General features: G+C 49.6%; 1 long non-coding RNA gene across 1 annotated transcript in view; it reads left to right on the top strand.

Moving 5' to 3' along the window:
* The first annotated feature begins 18464 nt into the window (after positions 1–18464).
* Positions 18465–21138, top strand: part of LOC149747495 (uncharacterized) — an 83106-nt gene continuing 80432 nt past the window's right edge. Inside the window, exon 1 of the long non-coding RNA XR_016387919.1 lies at positions 18465–19371. This is a non-coding gene — a long non-coding RNA (uncharacterized LOC149747495). The remainder of the gene's footprint in view (positions 19372–21138) is intronic.

Here is a 21138-nt window from a genome sequence, read left to right as displayed (position 1 = left end):
GGGTCTCTCACTGTTGTGACCTCTCCCGTTGTGGAGCACAGGCTCCGGACGTGCAGGCTCAGTGGCCATGGCTCACGGGCCCAGCCGCTCCGTGGCACGTGGGATCTTCCAGGACCGGGGCACAAACCTGTGTCCCCTGCAACGGCAGGCGGACTCCCAACCACTGCGCCACCAGGGAAGCCCACCTCTATGTTTTATAATTAGGGAAATCCTAGTTTTTAAGTTTAAAACTGTACTAAGACTTTCGGGATACCTGTAGAAGCTTGCTGTAAAAAAAATTAAGGAAAGGAACAATGTAAACAGAAAAAAAGGAAAGAAATCCTTCTGTCTCACTACAAAGCCATCATGAATTTATAAACCTCCCCCCCCACACCATATACACAGACACACACACACACACACACACACACACACACACACCCTTTCAAAGGCTCCAGAGGCCAAAGTCTGACTACCCACTTTGAAAACTGGAATTTGAATGTTTTTACAGGACGGTGACACAAGCCTGACTTCTCCCTAGAGTCTTACATCCCCCCACTTCCCGTCTTGTGCCTCAAAAGCATTGTGATTCTGAAACTTGGCAAGATGGACACTTTGTTTTAAACAAAAATGGGTCCAACCTACACCCAGTGTTATGAAACTTTTTCCTTTTGCTTAACAACATGTTTTGGACATCTTGTCTGTACAGAGTCTGACCTCACACTTTTAAACAGTTGCACCATATTCCAAAGATCTGTAGCTTGAAACATTGTTCTTTATAATAAAGCAGCAGTGGACAGCCTCTGGAACAGAATGTGTCAAAAAGGAGACTTCAAAGAAAGGTCCTGCTTGGGGAAGCTCATTGTGGTCAGGCTCCCAGAACCGTGGGGTCTGTGGATGCAATGGCTTTGGCCTTCGGAGGAACTTGGGTTGCAGGTGCCCGGCCCGTGGGAAAGAGCACGGGGCTCTGTTCTTCGTGCAGGGGAAGCACTCTCTTACCCACTGATTCCCACCTTCATGCTCATATATTAACACACTTGCCCACGTTCCTACACACACACGGGTCATTGAGTGTAGTTCTCAGAATGAGATGTCCTCCACCAGATGAGGAAACTTTGAGGCTCAGCCAGATAGCGATGTCCCCACAGACACACAGAGGGTCAGTGGCCGAGTCTGATCAGCACCTCTCTGCCCCTTTCAGATATGGGAGGAGCTACCCAAACCTGGCCAGATGAGACCGGGGAATTTATGCTGGAATGCTCTTGAACTTGGAGGCTGTAGCTTGTCCATTGCCAGTCTGGCCACCTCCAGACTCTTCCAGTGTCCTGAGCTCCAGGACAGATGCCGAAGAGAGATGCTTACTGATGGATTCGACTGCCACAAATGTAGAGCTAGGACGGCCTTTTCCCATTTGTGGAGGCAGAATAATGGCCTCCCAGAGATGTCCCTGTACTAATCCCTGGAACATGTGAATGTGTTATCTTACCGTGGCAAAATGGACTTTGCCTTTATGATTAGAGTTTGTGACCTTGAGATGGAGAGGTCACCCTAGATTCTCGGGTGGGGCAAATGTCATCACAATATTCTTAAAGGTGGAGAACATTTCCTACTTGTGTGCAGAGAGAGATGTGGTGTGAAGCAGGGTTGGAGAGACACAACATTGCTGGCTTGGAAGAAGGAGGCAAGGGCTGTGAACCAAGGAGTGTAGGCAGCCTCTCCAAGCCAGAAAAGGCAAGGAAACCAATCCTCTCCGAGAGCCCCCTGCAGACAGCTTGATTTTAACCCAATGCGACCACGTCAAACTTCCAATCTATAGAATTGCAATTAAAACTATAATATAGAACCACCATTTATCCAGGAAAATCCACTTACTCATCCACAGGGCCCTTCCTTTGTTGTATCCCACACATGCACACACACAGTCAATGCTACTTGGATTGAGTATGGTTTATGACTCCAGGCACGGTGCTAAGTAATCAGAAACGTAATGATAATACTATTCATGCTGATACTGATGGTCGTAACAACAGCAAACACTGCAATCAACCTGCCATCCCTTAGTCCATTTTATAGATAGAGACATTGCGATGCGGAGAGACTGAATAATTCTCCCAGGGTCACTCAGCTAAGAGGTGGAGCGGGGATTTAAACTCTGGCCATCTGAGTCATGTTCATCTGCTCACCACATACATCCCGTCACATTTTCACAGAAAATCACACAAGCACTTCACGTGGCTCTGCCCAGCCTCATCGGCCCCAGGGTGCATGAGAGGACCGGGTGGAGAAAGCTGAGTTCAGAAACCCTGGCTCCAAAGGAAGATTTTCACGGATGGTTCCTGTCAAAGCTTCGAACAACGTATTCATAAGAAAAAAAAGTTGCTAATCACCCCCTCCCCTTAATTTCACATCTCTTTTTGTGAAACTTCACTCGTTTCAACCAGATGATGGGTTCCATGTGTAATTAAACGTGAGTCAGTGTGTCTGGCTTGGCAGGATTCTTCAGACCTGTCAGCTCTCAGTAGAGGCTGCATCCTTCGTGGGAGTGATCCTAGACTTCCGGGTCTGGAAATGCAGTCTCCCGAACCCAGGGCATCCTCCCCTGCCCACCCCCACCCCCTCCCCACAGCCCCCCAGGGTCACCAAGCCAGGCTGGCTGGGGACCACAGAGATAATTGGTGTTTTCAGGCAGCCAGCAGCTGGGGGTTCACAGCCCCACCTCCTTACCTGCCTCTGGGGCAGGGCTGGGTCCACTGGAACCTGTCGGGCTGGTTTGGAGGTTGTTATTACTCTGGCTCTCTGGGATGGGATGGAGACCTGGAGGAGGGTGGGAATGGGGGAAGGGGGGCTTGGGGGGATGGGAGAGAGTGGGGAAGAGGTGGGATTGGGGCTGGGATGGAGAGGAAGAGGGTGTGAGTGAGGGGGGCATGGAGATAGAACGGGGCTGGGAATGAGGGGATGGGGGGTGAGAGGAGAGGGGTGAGGCTCCGTCTCTGCTCACTCCAGGCTTAGCCAGCAGATTTCCTCATTTCCCTCCCCTCACTCCCCACTCCAAGTCCCAGAGGAAGGACCAGATCCGATTCTCTATCTAGTTCAAGGTCTGGTATTTAATCAGGATGGAAAACCACTTTGAGAATCTCCCCCAAAATAGCGGGAAGCCCACCAGGTGAGGGTCCAGCCTGACTCTGCTTCCTTTTGGCCCTACTCAGGCCAGTGAGGGGTGTTGGGGGCTCTAATTCAGTCTGAGGTGCTTACAGGGAGGGTGTAGGTGCAGTTGCACCCTGAGAATTGATGAGGCCGTCTACACAGCTGGGTTACTGGGTAATCTGACAAAGCAGACGCCCCTCTTTCTGCTCTCAGCCACTTTGGATCTAATTACTAAAATAACTAAGATCTAAGTTATTTCCCATTATTAACCTCCAATCCCATCATCAATCTCCAGCCGCTTTCTTCTTGCCCGTTTAATTCTCCCTCTTCCTTCCTTCTCTCCTTCCAACAACACAGTCAACCTTGTGTTTTGGGTCAGGGTACAGAGGAGACCCCGACCCTCCCAGAGCTCTCAGCCTAGGGGGCAGCACTCTGCCTGCTTGTCTGAGAAACTCCCGGAGGGCATCTCAGAGGAGGTGATGTTTGAGCTGAGGTTTGAAGGATGAACAAATGGGGGTAGGTAATGATGGTGGAGGCCAGTAGAGAGAATACCCACTGAATTGCCACCCTGTCCTTGTCTCTCCTCCTGTCCTTTCTCAGTGAATTCTCATGAAGAGTACAAGATAGGCTTTATGGCTCCAATTTTATGATTAAGGAAATCAGTGTGTTCAGAGAGATACAGTGACTTGCCCAAGTTCACACAGTTGGACCCAGGGGCGCGGAGGTAGGACTCAGACCCAGGTCAGAGTGTCAAAACTTCACGTTCAATCCACTAGAGAAATTCTTCCATCGGGAATATTCCAAGCTGAGAGCATGAGAGGATGAAATAGGTGGGAATTTGAAGAATCATCAGTGGTTCTGGATGGCTGGAATGTGCCTGATGCCACGTGGGGGCAGTGGTGGCGGGGGGGGGGTGGGTGGGTGTTATAGGCGTTTGGCCAGGGCTAGGTGAGGAGAGTCTTAAGAGTCAGGCTCGGGAATTGGGAACTGGGAGGCATGGAAGAATTATTTTTGAGAAGCAGCAGGGGCCTGGTGCTTGGAGCAAGCAGACTCTGGAGCCAGCCAGGCAGGTTTGAATCCTGACCTGGCCACTTACTGCCATGTGACCCTGAGCTAGTCTCTTAACCAGTATTGCTCCCTAACCAGGCAAAGATAGTATCTACTCCGTGGAGTTGTTATGAGCATTGAAGAGTTACAGTGTTTAGCACAGAGCCTGGCACACAAAACAGTTGAAAATTATTCCTGTTTTCTTTCAGAAATCTAACGTCTGGGGCTGGTATGGGGGATTCTCAGGAAGCCTAGGAAGGGTGGTTTTGATTTCTACATAAGACATACTGAGGCTGCAGGAGGCTGAGGTGGGGTATCCCGGAGCCCAGGATGAGAGGAGGGGGACGGGCAGGCTCAGGGAGGCTAGACTGGGGGTAGGTCCCACCATCCCACCTGCCTGTGCCCTCTGCCCTTTTCCAGCAGTTCTTGAGTGATGAGGGTGGGGAGAGGAGGGAGGGAAGACAGAGATCAGAGATGCCAAAGGTCACCCATGTGGCCCCAGCTCCTCCCAGGGAGGTAGCTCTGGGAAGCCCAGGGTGAGGGCAAAGGGCAGAGGGCAGCCCAAGCATCTCTCCTCCTCCAGAGATGAGGACAGGCAGGGCTGGGGCTGGACCTGGGGCAGCCTGGATTTTCCTACTGTTTCTCTGTGTGCACAAAATTGGCCTGAGTCCTGGGGCAACTGGGCCTTTCTCCTCTCTGACGGTGTAGCTGAAGAGGCGAAAATGCTTCCAGGAGGAGAGTCACCGCCCAGGGGGATGACCTGGAGGGGTCTGGCCTGTGCCATGGGATACCCCCCTGACCCACTGGGCTACACCCTAAAGAGTGGCTTCGGTTAGTTTGGAAGGGGACCCACAGACAGCGTGCCCAGGGCCTACTTTTCTGACTTTTCCTGCAGGCTCAATGGGACCTGTGCTACTGCTCAGGATACTCTTAGGGGCCCATGGAAATATTTTCATTTCTTTAAAGTCAGAAGAAAAAGAGTGGATATCGTTCAGCCTGGATTATATTTTTCTTTATACCAACGCAGTCACGCATTACAATTTTAAATATATTTTTGTGGAGGTCGGAGCCCATGGAAGTGACAGTTCCTAGGTCCCATGAAAGTCATGATGCAGCCCGGTCTTTGCACTTCCTTCTCTGCAGGACAAAGTCCCAAGAGACAAAGGACTTAGGTGTGGACCCACAGGGAACTGGGTTCAAGCCCTGATTCTAGCACTTGCCTGCTCTGTGACCCTGGCTAAGCCACTAGCCTCTCTGAGCCCCAGTTTCCTCATCTGTAAAATGAGATAATGAAAGAAGGAAGGAAGGAAGGAAGGAAGGAGAGGCCTTTAGCAAGGTTACCTCTGAGCACATAAAAAGCATCCAACCTATCAAAACTATCAAAAAAAAAAAAAAAGGCAATCAGCCTGGTATTCAAGGCTATGCACTTAATACATATTTGCTGAGTGCCTGCCATGACTCAGGCTCTGTACTGGGCACCCTAATCATCCAGCCCCTACCTGTTCCTCAGTCTCTGCAGATTGTGGTCCCTACCCCACCCATGTCTGTATCCCCATCACTTGACTCCCTGTTCCTGGCTTACAGAGACCCTTATGGTTCCTGCCAAAGCGCTCCTTCACTTCTACTTCCTTATTTGCCACTGGATTCTTGGAATTCTCCTCCTGAGCTGGCCAGGTAGAACTACCTGGACCCAGCAGAAGTCACGTGTTATCACCTCAATTTTTGTTCATTTCAGGGGGAGCTGCCCTACCCTTTGCTCCACCCATATCCCCATACCCCAGTGGGTTGACCCAAGATCCCCATTGCTCCCCCCTCCTCCCCAGAGCCATATCCAAATTCAACCCTGGAGTTGTCTACTTTAACTTTTCCCCAACAATCTGCAGAAAAGGGGTCAGGCAACCTCTCATTTGAAATGTTGACAACCTCAGCTTCCTAATAAAATAGAAGCCTGTTTTCTATCTTATCCCTGCCAGAGACGTCACGAATGATTGATTGATTGATTTAAAGAAATTAAAACATGTCACATATTTTATAAGCAACTTAACCATCCGTGCTGGAGCCTGGGTACCTGGCATAAAGATTTCAGTTTTAAACGTAGAAATAAATATTTTTCAATTACCAAAATCAATATAAAATATGAAAAGATGAATAATAAGGAAACATAATTTCTTTTCTCTTAAATGACACTAACAACCTCTGAAGTCCCAGATTTTCCACGGTGGTATTCATGGCTTAAAGTAGGAAAAAAACACCGTGTGTGTGTGTGTGTGTGTGTGTGTGTGTGTGTGTGTGTGTGTGTATATGTATATATATATATATATATACATATACACACACACACATGCATATATATAGTGAACCCCTTCTTCTGCATCCGCAAGATATACCTCTTTGCTTCTACCTGTGTGCTGTTCCCTCTGTCTGAGATGCCCTCTTCCTCTGATCCTGTTGAATGTATATAAAGTCTCACAGGGCAGAAATCTTATATCCTTCATTGATGGATCCTAAGTTCCTAAAAGAATGCCAGGTCCATAATAGGTGCTTATTAAATATTTGGGGGAATGAATGGTCAGTCTAGAAAACTCCTATTTACATTTCAAAACCTCAATCAAATGTCCTAGCTCTTTGTGCCACCCCATCCGCCCGGCAGTGTCTGACATTGTATTTCCCACACTGCTTTGCGTTGACGGCTATATTTCTGCAAATCAAGGAGAATCCGGGTCTTTGGAGGAGGCAGACCTGGGTTCTAATCTTGCCTCTGACATTTCACTCATTCACTCACTCAACAAAGATTTACTGGGCATCTGCCTCTTATGTGCCAGTCACTTAAATGGTGAGCAATAGCAGATCAGTGCTGGCCGCCCGTGGAACCCTGTACATGTGCCCATTATCCTTCCCAAGCCTCGGTTTCCTCAGCTGCAATGTGGGTAACACCCCCTTCCTCAGTGTTGGGTAGATTAAACTGGAAGGCACAGCAGGAACTGGGGCCTGGCAGGGGCTCATTCGTACGTTTCCCCAGGCTCCTGCTTCCTTGCTGGACTCTGAGTTCCTTTTCAGGGTGGGGGATGGTTCCCATTTACTTTCTCTTCCCTCAGGCACAGAGGAGGTGCCAATAAATGTTGGCTGGTACTGAGCATGGCGGAGCTGGTCTTTGTGCCCATCTCTGTGGTGCTCTCTCTCTCTCTCACACACACACAGACACACACACACAGACACACACACAGACACACACACACAGTCAGATCTGGCCTGGCCTGACCTCACAGTCTCTTCCTAGGTCCAGGACCACCCTCCACCTTTGAGTGGGCAGGTGCTAGGGATAAGCAAGAGTGCCAGCAACTCAGGATTCTCAGCTCCGGGAGGGTGTGTGTTGCCCTGGGGCAGGACATGCCCAACCTCTGACCCGAAGTGGCCGAGGCCCAAGACATGGTACACTTTCACCCAGTTTCTTGGAACCTCTGGGGGTAGTGATGCAGGGCAGATTACAGAATCATCCCCCATCCCACCCTCCGCTCCTGTGCCTCTGTCTGGTCATTCACACTCCAGTAACCGACATGTGACCAGATGGCCATCATCCGCCCCCTTGAGCAAACACAGTGCATGCAAACAGCGTTTGGCCTCAGGTCTGGACAAGGCCAGCCAGTCATTCGGGACACCCACCCCCATTCCACAGAGGAGGAGAAGCACAAGGAGACCTGGACACCTGGGTTCTCACTCCCACCGCAACCTCAAGGCATGATCTGGTGCCCATCCCTTCTTGTCTCTGTTTCCCTATTTGTACCAGGGTTTGGCTGGCTCATAGGAGAAGCAAGGCTTGGAACCCTTTTAGTCCCTTTATTTTGCTATCAAATTCTTGGCTTTGGGGCCGGAGAAGAACCTTTGAGCTTTTCAGATTTAGATTCTGCACACATTTCTTATGTACCCATCATGTTGCCTCAGCAATTTCTGGAATCACCTCCAAACTCATTTTATCTTGAGTTGCAAACTCCCCAACCTGCCAACTTTCTCAAGTCCCTCTAGGGCTTCTCATGCTCTTGGGGGGGCCTCCCGCATTATGTGTCCCTTGTCCCAAAGAAATAGAGTCCAAAGAGTTGACAGGGAGGGAGAACACCCACTCCAAAGCAGACCGGTGAGTCTCACGTCTGGGAGATGGGTGTCACCATGTCCAGAGGGGCAGATGGAGGGGCAAGGTGGAATTCAAAACGTGCATATTATATAATTTTATTTGAAATTATGATATAATTTCCTATTGGCAAAATTATTTTAAAACTAAGAACCACAGAAAATAATGAGTGTTAAGACTAGCTTTGCTGAGTGGGGACTCTGCAGAAGGTATCTTGAAAGGGGTGACGGCTTAACATTAAGCTGAATAATTGAAGTTGCTGGGTATTTTTTAAAGTCAAACACAGTCGAATATTGCCCTTTCATATGGTGCATCTTAAAATTTGGAGGTTATCAGAAAAGTGTGTGGGCAGCTGAGAGCTAATGTTTTTTTTTTTTTTTTTTTTTGTGGTACGCGGGCATCTCACTGTTGTGGCCTCTCCCGTTGCAGAGCACAGGCTCCGGACACGCAGGCTCAGCAGCCATGGCTCACGGGCCCAGCCGCTCCACGGCATGTGGGATCTTCCCGGACCGGGGCACGAACCCGTGTCCCCTGCATCGGCAGGCGGACTCTCAACCACTGCGTCACCAGGGAAGCTCGCTACTGATGTTTTGAGAGGAGGAAGGCTCACGTTGCGGTGATGAGGGGAGAATGAGGAGGTGGATACAGAAATGGAGAAGGGACTGTCAGAGGGCAGCTCAGTCAAGGAGATCCAAGAAGGAGGGTGGGTCATGGTCCAGCAGTTTGGTGATTCTGCCAGTCAGCCCCTGCAGCCCTGTCCAGCATCTCTTTCACCATCTGCCCCAGGACCTTTGCTCCTGCCACTGGCCCTCTGTTGTGTATGCCCTTGAAATGCCCTGAGTGCTCTCAACCCTGGCCTCCCCATGGGCTGTTATCTTTGCCTGTAGTTTGCTCTCCTTCTTCCCTTCGGATGGACAGTGAACTGTTGATCAGCCCTTAGATGATCACATTTTTAGGTCTTCCCCGCTTCCATTGCCAGACGTGGTTAGATGCCCCTAATGTTATACATCTCCATTTCTAGCTTAAAATTGCTTTCTGACATCAGTCTCCCCCACTGGACTGTGAGCTCCTGAGGGCAGAGCCTGCATCCATTGTTTTTTTGGTCACTGTATCCCTATCCCTGGCACAATCAGCCATGCGATAGCGACTATGAAAGGATGGGCCCCCAAATCCTCAGGATGCTGAAGTCCAGGTCTCTGGCAAGCCTGGCCTCTGACTCAGTCCAAACACCCAGGCCAGACATGACTTTCCACAGGGTCTACTTGGAGCTTCTGACTTTGAAAATGATGTGCCTTTCCATTGACAAGTTCAGAGCACTGAGAAAGGAGGGCCCATTGTCAGATGGTGTTCTGATTATCTACTGCCACAGAAGAAGCCATCACAAACCAACTGGTGTGGAACAGCAACCCTTTCTGTCTGCTTGCAGCTTCTGTGGGTCAGGAATTCTGGAAGGGCAGAGCGGGGACAGCTCTTCTCTGCGCCAAGATGTCTGGGGCCTCAGCTGGGATGACTCCAATGGCCAGGGCTGGGGATCCACTTCCAAGATGGCATCTTCCCTCCCATGTCTGGTGCCTGGGCTGGGTTGGCTGGAGGCTGGGCTCAGGTAGGACTGTCATGGTGTGTTATGACATAGCCTAAGAAGTCACAAAGCATCATAAGTCATGCCTGTTCACTCCTGCCATATTGTACTGGTCAAAGCCGTCACAAATCCCCCCGGTTCAAGGGGAGGGAGTATAGACCCCACATCTCAATGGGAGTAGCGTCAGAGAACTTATGGCCATGTTTTAAAACCACAATGAGTGGTTTATGTCATTGTAGACTTTTGGGGTCAGGCCCATGGGCAGATGGTGAACTGGATTACCAAATACATCTCCCACACAACAGTTAGTGTTGGAAAAGCATTTTAAAACCTGCCAGGTAGAGGAGGAAAGGGGCTTGTAGCTGCATAGGCCTGAGTTCAGATCCTGGTGCCGGCACTTGGTATCTCTGGGGTCTTGAGGTAGTCACTTAACTTACCTGAGCCTTGGTCTCCCTGAGTTTGCAGTTACCTGAACAGTGGATGTAATAGCACCCCATCAGGCCGGTGCTGTAGTGAGGATTTAGGGAGGAATAGGGAAGGGTCCGATGCACGGTGCTACCTTTTGTTATCACTAATGCTCTCACGTGTACAATGAGAGTAAGAATAATACCTCATGACCTGTCTTCCCTGCTTTCAGCCATCTATGAATAGGGGTGAATTTAACTTATGTTCTTGGGCCAGTAGCTCCTCAAGGATCTGGAGATACAGACGTGAGTGCGGACAGAGCTGACAGCTCTTGGAGCATCTGCATCTGGTGGACAGGGGAGGGGAGAGGGAGGGAGGCAGCTGGGTGTGGAACATTCCCACAGAATGGGGATCCGTGGGCTCACAACACTCTAGGCAGAATCTCCTTTGGCTGATCTCAGCCAATATATTTACCAATGATTTGGTGAAAGTCTGACAGCTTGCTGACCTCACTGGGATGACCAAAGATGGGGAAAACCCAGTTTAATAAGAACCGGTGTGAACAAGGCATAGCTATGGCTTCTAGCCGACTCCTGATACTACTTAATGCTTCTGCAGTACTGTGTTAGGTGCTATTTGTATAATCCCACTGAATCACCCTGATCGCTTTATGAGGTGGGTATGTGCATTGTCTGCACTTTATAGGTAGAAACGGAGACTCAGAGAAGCCAAGTGGTTTGCCCACGGCCACATGGGGTGTGAGCTGCCAAAATACTAATGCAACCCCACCTGCAGGAATGGAAGCAAAGGGTCCTGAGCATGGCAGAGACGGGTTGCCTTCTGTGCAATTCGATCACCCCCATGGGTGGTTCTCATTGAATTCCGAGGCACTGGAGTCCATCCAGGGGAGTCCATCCAGGGGAGGGAAGGAGAGAGACTTTGAAGGCGTAGGACCCTAAAGCTATGTTTTGGGGTGGGGTGGGGGGAATGCTTTCCTTACTATGGGAGAGAGAAAACTCATGGGGCAGAGATGACTCCCTCAAATCTCCAAGACACTGTTGTAGGCAAAGAGAATTTCATGCTCACTGCGAGGCAGAACTTGGCCCAATATTAGCCATTCAGAGCTGTCTGAAAACCCATCAGGTTCCCCTGTGAAGTACTGAGCCTCCTGTCACCGGGAGTATTCAAACCATGTAGCTCTAGAAGTACAGCTGAAGTCAGGCCTGTAGTGGGTGGGGTATTGGAGAACATAATGGCTCTAGCACAGTGCTAGAGTCAGTGCTTGTATCAGAGGACCTGCAAGGTTTAGGATTAGGGCTGCTTGGTAAGAATCAATTTTTGGATCCAGGCAGCCTCTTGTTTGCTAAGGAGGTAAGAATTATTTTAATGATGACCAAGCATCTTATGTACATTGTTTCATATGAACCTTGTAATAATGCTAATAATTGTGCAGAGCTTATGGGGTTACTATAGTTGAGGAAACTGAAGCACAGAGATGTTAAGCAGCTTGCCCAAGGCCACACAGTAATTGGTAGAGCTGGGATTTGAACACAGGCACCCGATTTTGCTCACTGCTGTCCTCGCCTAAGGATCCGACAGAGGTATAAGATTGACCCTTGGAGTCTTTTTCCAATGCTGATAATAATGAAAGGTGTTCCAGGTTTCTTCTTGTGGCTTTGCCTCCTGGATCTTTGGGTTTCCCGGCCGGAAAACTGAGGACACTGTTGATGAGACCCCTGAATCACTGGTGGGCTTGGGGACCCACCCAAGGTAGGGCACGATTTTGATTCACCAAATATGCTTTTGTGATAAGTACTGTGCTGGCCCCTGGGAATACACCACAAGCAAAACAGGTGCAATGCCTGCTTGCATGAAGTTTGTGGTCTTGTCCAGGAGAGAGCGGGCAAGATGCAACCGCAGTGCAAGGTGGTGGGGCTGTGATGGGGTAAGTGCACACCAGTGTGGGCTTACATGCCTTCGGATCTCAGCATCATAGTACTCACCACCTGACTTCCAGGAAAATTTCTCTGGCTGCTTGAGCCCACCATGCTTATGGCAGGCCAGATAACTGATGTCCATCGGAGTAGCCCCCGATCAGTGACTGATGGGACTGGTGGATTAATACCCCAGCTCCTTCCCGAGCTAAGGTTGAGATAACTCATAGGTGTGCTCTGCACGGAAGCCCAGGGCTCTCAGCAGAATTAACTCCCAGTTGCCCACTGTGGTAACTTGCCTGATACACACCCTTTGTTGGCTGCCTTCCTTTCCCTGTCTCACTTCCCCCTTCTCTGTCAGCAGATGCTGGCATCAGCTCCCAGATAAACTACCTGCACTTGAATCTTTTTTTATTTTATTTTAACATCTTTATTAGAGTATAATTGCTTTACAATAGTGTGTTAGTTTCTGCTTTATGACAAAGTGAGTCAGGTATACATATACATATACATATGTCCCCATATCTCTTCCCTCTTGCATCTCCCTCCCACCCTCTCTATCCCAACCCTCTAGGTGGTCACAAAGCACTGAGCTGGTCTCCCTGTGCTATGCGGCTGCTTCCCACTAGCTATCTGTTTTACGTTTGGTAGTGTATATATGTCCATGCCACTCTCTCACTTTGTCCCAGCTTACCCTTCCCCCTCCCCATGTCCTCAAGTCCATTCTCTAGTAGGTCTGCACCTTTATTCCCATCTTGCCCCTAGGTTCTTCATGACCATTTTTTTAGATTCCATATATATGTGTTAGCATACAGTATTTGTTTTTCTCTTCCTGACTTACTTCACTCTGTATGACAGTCTCTAGGTCCATCCACCTCACTACAAATAACCCAATTTCGTTTCTTTTTATGGCTGAATAATATTCCACTGTATATATGTGCCATATCTTCTTTATCCATTCATCTGTCGATGGACACTTAGGTTGTTTCCGTGTCCTGGCTATTGTAAATAGAGCTGCAGTGAACATTTTGGTACATGACTCCTTTTGAATTATGGTTTTCTCAGAGTGTATGCCCAGCAGTGGGATTGCTGGGTCATATGGTAGTTCTATTTTTAGTTTTTTAAGGAACTTCCATACTGTTCTCCATAGTGGCTGTATCAATTCACATTCCCACTAACAGTGCAAGAGGGTTCCCTTTTCTCCACACCCTCTCCAGCATTTATTGTTTCTAGATTTTTTGATGATGGCCATTCTGACTGGTGTGAGATGATATCTCATTGTAGCTTTGATTTGCATTTCTCTAATGATTAATGATGTTGAGCATTCTTTCATGTGTTTGTTGGCAATCTGTATATCTTCTTTGGAGAAATGTCTATTTATGTCTTCTGCCCATTTTTGGATTGGGTTGTTTGTTTTTTTGATATTGAGCTGCATGAGCTGCTTGTAAATTTTGGAGATTAATCCTTTGTCGGTTGCTTCATTTGCAAATATTTTCTCCCATTCTGAGGGTTGTCTTTTCGTATTGTTTATGGTTTCCTTTGCTGTGCAAAAGATTTGAAGTTTCATTAGGTCCCATTTGTTTATTTTTGTTTTTATTTCCATTTCTCTAGGAGGTGGGTCAAAAAGGATCTTGCTGTGATTTATGTCATAGAGTGTTCTGCCTATGTTTTTCTCTAAAAGTTTTATAGTGTCTGGTCTTACATTTAGGTCTCTAATCCATTTTGAGTTTATTTTTCTGTATGGTGTTAGGGAGTGTTCTAATTTCATTCTTTTACATGTAGCTGTCCAGTTTTCCCAGCACCACTTATTGAAGATGCTGTCTTTTCTCCACTGTATATTCTTGCCTCCTTTATCAAAGATAAGGTGACCATATATGCATGGGTTTATCTTTGGGCGTTCTATCCTGTTCCATTGATCTATATTTCTGTTTTTGTGCCAGTACCATGCTGCCTTGATTACTGTAGCTTTGTAGTATAGTCTGAAGTCAGGGAGCCTGATTCCTCCAGCTCCGATTTTCTTTCTCAAGATCTTGCACTTGAATCTTTGTTGTAGCATCTGCTTCTGGGGGGACCCCACTGGCTAAGTCATGGGACAAACCTGGAGGATGCTGTGAGTCCAGAAGAAGGACACCTCACCCAGCTGGGACAGAGGTCCAGAAAAGATCCCTGAGGGAAGAGAAATCTAAATTGAGACCTCAGGGGTAAGTGGGAGTTAGACAGCTAAAGGGGAGTGATCAGAGAGAGAGGGAGGGATAAGTGTTCCAGACAGAGGGACTAGCATTTGAGGTGGCTCAGAGGCAAGCGAGGGTGTAGTATGTATGGGAGTGATGGTGGGGAAGTTGTTGCAGCCGGCCTGTGGAGTGGGGCAGGGGGTTTGTGAGAGACGAGGCAGACCATGGACCACGCAGATACTTGGCAGCCACAGGGAGCAATTTGTATTTTGTTCTAAGAGCCTTAGGGAGCAGCTGAAGGATTGTTGGCAGGGGACGTGCATGCTGATGGGGCCAGGTGGAGAACCTGGGAGTTGGGAGGGTCTCTGCAGAGGCCTGGGCATCAGGGTCTTCTGCGGGGGTCTTCTCTCTAAGCCCCTCAGGAGGAAGAAGTCCTGCTGGGAAGATTCCCGGGTCCCTTTCAAGGGACTTCCTCTTGCCGCCTGGTCCCCCATTTCCAGGAGCCCATAAAGCCAGGCACTGCGTGTAATTATAGGCTGCAAGAGGCCCAGGGCAGGGAGGCTGGGACATGTGGGGGGATGGGTGGGGTTCCAACGGGAGCTGTCACGCCCACCTGGCTGCCAGGGAGGGAAGGTGCAGACACCAGGGCCCCCATAAAATTGCCCCAGAGCAGGCCACTTTTATGGGCATTCTGGGTGGGGGCATGACATCACTGGGAGCCAACTGGGGGCTCCCCTGGCCCTTTTTTCTTCTTTGGGGCCTGTCTCTGTGGTTGTCGAGGTACATTCTTGGTAAAGTGGATGACTCCTTTTGGAAGGCTTGGACCCAATTGGTTTTGCAGCCACTGGTCTTGCCGGTCCTCTTTCAAGCTAAGCCAGCCACCCCTTGAGACTACATTCCCTTCCAAGGCCTCCTGGGAAGACTGAATGGGCCACCTTGAGTTCTCTTCAAGCCACAACTTCCAACTTCTTCTAATGAATCAGCTTCCTTTAAAATATATCCGTTTGAGAAAAATCATCAACATGGTTTGAGAAACACGACAACAACAAAGGGACCTGGATTTGAGCTCGGCTCAACTCAGTTGTTCTGGGTCAAGCCTCCAGTGCATCCAAGCCTCAGGGCTGTCTTGCATGGGTATTAAGTGCTCCACAACCATTAACCAGTATTTTGGACAAACCCATTCTTCCTTGCAGGACTTGATTCAAAGCCTTAAAAAGCCTCCTCAGGTCTGTCCACCACCCACATGACATTTACGGGGCAGATAATTTTAAGGAATATGGAAATGAGGCGCAGACAGGCCAAGGGTCTTATGAAAGCTGCACTGTCTAATTAAGCTCTGTTTGTGGTTCTTTTGTGAAGCATGATCATTTGTTAGCTCCAGTTAAAAGAAACTATAAAACAAATACACAATCCAACTGGAAATTTAGAAAACAAGGGAAAAAAAAAAAAACTTCCCGTAAGGCTACCAGCCTAGCGTTGTAAGTGCAGTGACTTTTATGTTAATCCAGTTTGTACATACTGACCTTGATCATAAACTTGAAATGTGAACACTGCTTTCCCACTTACTGTTATCATTTAAAGTGCCTTTGCCTGCTGCACCAGCCTTTTAGATTATCATATTAATGGTTACCTATCATTTCATCAAATTGCTGCTGGTTATTGTTGAATTTTACTTTCAATTTTCCCCTATTCCAAATAATGCTTTAATGAACACTTTTCTTTTTCCACAGAGTGTTTCTCTTTATTTGTCTCATTTCCTTAGGATAAATTCCCAGAAGTGGAATCAGTAAGTCTCAGGATAGGAACATTTTTGTGGTTTGTGATACATATTTTCCAATTTACTTTCCATAAAGGCTGTTCTAATTTACTTTGCCTCCAGCAAAGTTGGCCTGTTTAGCAGTTTCAGGGTAACTTCATCATTAGGTATTATTGTTTATAATTTTGTTTGCTATGAGATAAACTGTTACTTCTTTTTCTTTTCTTTGATTGTGGATTCAAAGGTGTATATATAATGTGTTTTAAAGAATTTTTTAAAAATTAATTAATTTATTTTTAATTTAAATTTTTGTCTGCGTTGGGTCTTTGTTGCTGCGCAGGCTTTCTCTAGTTGCGGTGAGCGGGGGCTACTCTTCGTTGCGGTTCGTGGGCTTATTGCGGTGGCTTCTCTTGTTGCGGAGCACGGGCTCTAGAGCACAGGCTCAGTAGTTGTGGCGCACGGGCTTAGCTGCTCCGCGGCATGTGGGATCTTCCTGGACCAGGGCTTGAACCCATGTCCCCTGCATTGGCAGGCGGATTCTTAACCACTGCGCCACCAGGGAAGCCCCTGTTTTAAAGAATTTATATATATATATATATTTTTTAACATTATCCGATATTTTTGGTGGTACTGAATGAGTCCTTTGCTACAAAATGCAAGATTGGCATTCCTGTGTGCCTGTGAAAGGCAAGTCTATTCTATCCCATGCCAGACAGTAATAATTGTAATACACTGGGGCTGCCGCCAAAGTTGAAATAAACAAATGATTACAGCAGACAATAGAAGTGCAAACCTGACCCTGATTAATGAAGTTGCTAATGTGGCTTCCCGGGGTGGCTGACAGCCAAGGGCTTCCCCTGTGACTTTGCATTAGGTCCTAGTGACAGCCATAAGTGGTTTGGGGACTTGGCGGGGGTGGTGACAGGATGCCTGTGGGGCTGGGGAGGAGGGTGTGGTTTAGAGCAGGTGGGCGGAGTTTGGTTTCTACAGAGAGCAGGAAAGGACTGTTGTGGAAGCCTTCCACGGGAGAGGAGTTTGCAGGGGGTGCAGGAATAGACCAGTTGGGAATATCTGAGGCAGGGCCACGTGGTGGTTAGGTTAGCCACCCCCTATCAGAGGCTCATAACCCAGCCCAGAACTGAGCATCCCTGGTGGGTCTGAAAATCAGAGCCGTGAACAGCCGGACCCAGGTTCCAATCTTGGCTCCACCAACCGAGGCTGGCAGAAGATGCCACTGTGGACTGAGGGACGACAAGGAACCCAGGAACACATCCTGCCCCCTTTGCTGACCTCCTGGCCGGGCTGGTGTCTTCATCGCTCTTTAGTGAGCATGGTTCCGTCTTCTTGGTCATGGGTACAAGGCTTCCCTTGGACAGCTTGTCCTCCTTCTGGTTTGAAGGCTGACCTCCAGTCCAGCTGCCTCCAGGCTTCTTGAAGTTCTGCCCTCAGAGCTTCTACACCCTTAATGGGTAACGAGCAAAACCTATCTGGGTCACCCCTGTTATGGCACCCAAGGTGTGCTGATTCTCTAACTGGAGAACAAGCTCGTCGCTCAGACGTGAGAAGCCTCTGTGCCCATTCATCCTTGCAGCACCACTGCTGCTCCCCTTTCGCCAGGAAGCCTGCTTTGACCTCTGCTGTCTGCTAATGACACACTCCTTTGCCCTCCTCCACAGAAGCTTTTATTACTGTTCTTATCACACCAGGTCTTGATTGATCTGTTCACAGGTTGATCCTCCTCAGATGCTGCTAAGATCTGTGGCCACACCCGTGCCTCCCTCATCCCTCCCCAGTACCTGCCTGGGCACATCACTCAAGGAACATTTGCCTCAAGAGTGAGTGATAAAATCAACAGTTGGCCATTTACAAGACACTCTCCCCATGCGTTATCATATTTGGTGTGACTCCATTGTAAAGGCAGATAGGCTGAGCATTGTAATACCCATTTCACAGAAGGTCATCATGAACGACACCAGCTTACACTCTGAACGTCTCAGTGGGCCCAGCACAGTGCCCGCACTTTACAAGCATTTCCCCGTGTGATTGCCCCCAATAACAAAAGGAGACACCGACTGTCCCCATTCCAATGGGAGGAGGCTGAGGCTTGCTGAGGACAATAATTTGCTAAGGTCTCATTGCTGGGAAGGAACAGGGCTGGGATCTGAACCCAGTTCTGTGCTAGGCAGCACCTCCTAATGGCATCACCTTCCTGGCCTCCACCTCTGGACCTTGAGCTCTGAAGGGGAAGGAATAGTGACTTATTTGTCCCTGCACCTCCAATACCTGGCACAGGGCTGGGCATGGGTAGGTGGTAGTACATGCTGCTGAAATGGATGGATAGGTGGATGGATGGATGGTTGGATGTCTGCCCCGGCTCTGTTGCAAGTGGGGAGTTTCTGCTTTTGTGCAGTGCAGCTGGGAGATGGGGTTGGGTTTAACTTGGGGCTGATCTTGTACCTGAGTTGTTCTAGCCATAAAACACGAGGGTGTGTCCTCATGGGGACACAGTGAGCAATGTGCGGGCCCGCCAGTGCATCAGAGAAATCTTGCCCAACGTCGAAGGCAAAATGAGATGTCCTGGGAGAGCCTCCTTCCAGGGCCGGGCAAACGGCATCACTTTGCCCCATCTGACCACGTGCTCCTCTCCCTGTGGATGGCCTTGGGAGATCACACGTCCCGCGTATCCCAGAGTGTGGGGAGCGGCTGCTGTGAAGGTGGTGGGCGCAGCAAGGGCCCATGTGTCTGGGTGGGGTGTACTCAACCCCCTTCCAGGCAGCAGCCTCTTTTCTCTCGGCATCTGCCTCTCCACCCAGTTCTGGGCAGAGCCTGAGTGTCTGGCCGGCAGATTCTGGCCCACCGATGTCGAAGCTGGAATTCGTCCTTCTGTTCTAAGCTCTGTGTGAGGGGCCCACCAGGCCGGACGTGGCACTTGGCTCTCGATCTGTATCCAGAGTCCGACTTTCATGCGCGTGCTGCCTGGCTTCCCCATCAGGACACGAGGCTTCCCCAACGTGACCTTCCTTGGGCTTCAAGGCGGACGCTAAAGAAATGAGAAGAGCTGGCATGTATTGTGCCTTTGCTCCGTGTTACATCACAGAGTGGTCAACAGCGGGGATGTTAGAGCCAGCAAGACTTGGGTTGAAATTCCGACCCTTCTGCTAGTGACTCTGCGTGTGGGCAAGTCTCTCCACCTGTCTGAACTCTGTCTTTCCAGCTGCCAAATGTCCTGACGGGTAAGAGTCTTCATACCTCGCAAGTAGTGGCGGTGGTCGGGGTTAAGGGAGAGCCCGCCCACGGGGTTCAGGGCCCCGCGCACTGTTGCCGTTGCTCTATGGGGGCGCTGTGCTTCCACCAGGTATGTGGCCCCAGCTCCCTGCGGGCCAGGGCTCTGCCCGTCCTCACACTGCTCCTGTCGGTGTCTGCTCTCACGCTTTCAGCTTTGACTCTGGGGCTCCTCTGGCCACTTCTGTCCAGGCTTCTGGCATCCTGACTTCCTTCCTCGGTGCTGACTGTGACTCTGTCCTTGGCAGGTGTTCCACTGGCCTTGGGGCAGGACAGTCGGTGGTTATTTCTTTCCCTTTCAGGGCCTTTACCAGGCCTGAGGTTTCTTGTCTTCTCTGTGAGTGCGTGTGTGTGTGTGTGTGTGTGTGTGTGTGTGTATGTGGGTATGTGAGAGACAGAGAAGCACTGTGTCAGGAGGTGTGCAGGGCAGTGGGGATTGGGGATTAGCTGGTGAGGCCCCTACTCTGTGCTGCTGGGGGTTCATTGCTGGCCTCTGCTCAGAACTGCAGGGCAAGGGCAGGACCCCTCCCTGTCAGGGAAGCCAAACCTTCCTGTTCTCTGTCCTGCGTGGCTTGTATTAGAGAGAAATTCCATGATTCTCTGAGCAAGAGCTCGGGCCAGGACCTGGGAGATGGGGCTGCTGGAGGAGGAGACTGAGGCTGGGGCAGGCAGAGGAGAAAAGAGACGTCCTCAGCCTGGCTTCCCAGGGCTCCAGAGGGGGCCCCCCCCACACCTACTTTTCATACTTAAGTCTGAATTCAGCTCTCCTGCTCTTTCCCAGGGAGGCTCTCTCCAGTCCTCTGTGCTGCTTCCCCAAACTGGGTTGGGAGCCACGGAGCAGGTGACCATGACTATCTTCCCCAGCTGTATTCAGAAGGCCATGGGTGTCCCCCCTCATCCTTCTCATTGGAAGTCCTAGCGAATGTCCTTTTCAAGAAAATGTTTGTTGAATGAATGAATGAAATGTGAGAATGCTTACAGTTGCCTGGGGAAGGAGAGATTATTTGAAACAGGCTTAGTCTATAACACATGGGGCAGGGCATGCTGTCACACTGTGTGTGTGTGTGTGTACACACATGGGTGTGAAAGGTGGTGGGAAAGAATCAGGCAGCCACTCCCCTGTGGCCACTGGTGCCCCCAGAGCCTGAGATTTCCCAGGCATGATCGCAGCCTCCTCGGTCACCCTTCTGGCTGCTAGGGGTGGGATGGGTATTGCGGGGCTGAATGTCGGTCTGGGGCTCTTGTTTTCCTGGGAGGGGCACCGGTCCTCACTGGGGGATTTGTACCAGCAGCTAAGCAGATAATTGCTTGTCAGATTGATTGAAGCCTTTTCAAAATGTCTTTTCCGTGAAACATCCTCCCATCCCCCAATGAGCAGATTATTTAGTTGGAACTGTTTCCCCCTCAGCTTTTTTTCCCCTCCTTTCTCAAAGTAGTAATTACTGCCGGAGTAGCTCTCGTGGTGTTTCCTGTCATTTGGAGGCTGCAGCCAGGGGCTGTTTCCTCTGCTGGTGAAGGACAAGCGGGCCAATTAAGGAAACACCCCACCCCCGCAGCCTGGCCCTGAGCTCAGGGCTCCTGGTGGCCTCCCTGGGGATGGCAGGTAGGAAGGAGTGGCTGAATGACCACTTGAGGTGGTCCCTGGCCCTTTTCCAAATTCCAGGGCTGTCCTCATCCTCTGTGTCCTGTTCCTTTGTGTGTGTGTGTGAGTGTGTGTG

This window comes from Delphinapterus leucas, chromosome 15 (genome assembly GCF_059928025.1).
Source record: "Delphinapterus leucas isolate spDelLeu-1000000601 "Yukka" chromosome 15, BTC_Dleu_Yukka2, whole genome shotgun sequence".
Taxonomy (NCBI): domain Eukaryota; kingdom Metazoa; phylum Chordata; class Mammalia; order Artiodactyla; family Monodontidae; genus Delphinapterus; species Delphinapterus leucas.
Note: the sequence above shows the minus strand (reverse complement) of the source record. Positions and strands in the feature narration are given on the sequence as shown.